This window comes from Cynara cardunculus (genome assembly GCF_001531365.2).
Source record: "Cynara cardunculus var. scolymus isolate 2C chromosome LG 14, CcrdV1, whole genome shotgun sequence".
Taxonomy (NCBI): domain Eukaryota; kingdom Viridiplantae; phylum Streptophyta; class Magnoliopsida; order Asterales; family Asteraceae; genus Cynara; species Cynara cardunculus.
The window spans coordinates 5,256,259-5,258,322 of record NC_037541.1 but is presented as its reverse complement, the minus strand read 5'-3'; positions in this window follow the sequence as shown (position 1 = coordinate 5,258,322).

The window sequence follows — 2,064 nt, the reverse complement described above, 5'->3', positions numbered from 1 at the left end:
CAAGTGAGATAAACTAAGGGCATGAGTGTTTTAGAGCTAAAATGCCATCCACAACCTCTATAAGTATTTTACCAAGTGATTGAACCTCTCTAAACCAACTCAATCTATCATCAAGTACAGAATTTACTTGTTTCAATCGTTTAACCCAAAACCTTCTTTTCAATTAAGTAGATAAACGTAAGAAGTTAAAGCATATTGTAACTAAGGTGCTTCGTATCTACCGTAAAAGGTTTCGATTAAGGAAATTAAGTTGAACTCACCTCGTAGGATTTAAGAGAAATCCTAAGATCTTGAAGCTAAAAGGAAGGTGGAGAAGGCAATAAAACAGCGGGGTCTGGTACAATACAGCAGTTACTGTTGCTGCTGTTTGGCTCGGCGAAAACGACGAAGACAGGCAGTGGCGTTCGGCCACTGTTTGGTGCTGCAGTTTGACGAGGATGCGAAGAAAGCAGTGGCTTTCGGCCACTGTTTGGAGCTGCTGTTTTGCTGCTGTCCGACGACTGAGACGACGGAACAATAACACAGCGAGGCTGCTGTTTGGGCTGTTTGAGAGGCGACGGAAATGCACGGACATCCCCCTTATTTGCTGCTGTTCGCTGCTGCTGTTCGTCGGGGAAAGACACACARCCGAGGGCTGTTCGCTGCTGCTGTTGTTCRTCGGGGAAAGACACACAGCCGAGGCTGTTTGTTGCTGCTGTTCGGTGCAGGTAGAGGGAAAACAACACAACCGAGGGCTGTTTGCTGCTGTTGTTCGTCGGAGACGGTGAGACAAAGCAGCGCCTGCAGCTGCTGTTTGTTATCGCGAAGAACAGCTGTGAGCTGTTTGCTGTTGAAGAAGACGCAGAGCAGCACGGTTGTTTGGACAGCCGGAACACGAAGAAAGGTAGCAGACTGCAGGGGTGTTCTTCCTCTTCAACTCTAKAATGCTTGCCCCTTTCTACTCTCCCTTTTCTTCCCTCCTTTCTTTCCTTCCTTTCCTCTCTACTCTTTTCTTCTTTCTCTGACTCACGCCTCCCCCCCTTTTCTTTCTTTTCTTTAGAAGATAAGACATGATAGAGCTATAGGGCTGCAACCCCCCCTTTCTAGCCTTCACTTTCCAGCTATCTATTCCCTTGTACTTAATGACCATGCATATATATATAAATATAAATATATATATATATATATGTATAAAGGTACCCACACACACACGCTAGACAAGGAACTAAGCAGATAAATTAAGTGCTCTAAATTTACGGGTGTTACAGTAACATTGCATTAGAAGCAACTTTTGGATGGAGTATTGAAGCTTCCATTGACTTGAAACATCTGTCTTGTTCATTTCTTTCATTAAAGCTCATATTCTACTTTTCTAAACAACATCAAATTTTTTATGGCAAAAGCTCTTTTTCTTAAATCTGCACATCACCACTGTCAGGATAAAGTGACCACTTTGCTACACAAAATGTTAGTAAAACCGAGAGCCTTAAGCATTGTACAAGGACGTGCTGTAGGAGTAACCTATTACCTGATATTTGAACCCTTGGAACTTCATCGCGATTTGTGTAGAATCAAACCAAATGAATAAGGAGGAAGACAAATGAGTTAGAAAGTGATTAACATAAATTCGAAAAGCTAAGAAATAACTCTCAAAGTCAAGAATACAAAGAGGATCCAAAAATGTTAGAGGATCTGATGGTCTATGATCCGAAATTGAGAACGATCTGATTTTGGTATATCTAAAATACATCTTGTAATTCAGATACCCAACCATCCTTTTAAATAGGATTTTTATTGTAATGTCTTTAAATCCAATTATGTAATATGTTATCTAATCAAGCAAAATGCCTTCAACAGAATCGAAGAGTATTCGAAATGAAGTTGGATCGACATCAAAGTGGATTGGTAAGTCATTTTAGAAGTTGTTGATTGATTTTGTGCTTACCCTAAGGCTAAAGGGAGAACTACATGTTTTAGTAGTCAGATGGAAGCCTACCCACCTACCAGCCTACCTTGTTCATATCGAGTTGTACAGGAGACACTCTTAGAAGTTAATTGAAGCAATTCATTTTATAAGCTTGAAAA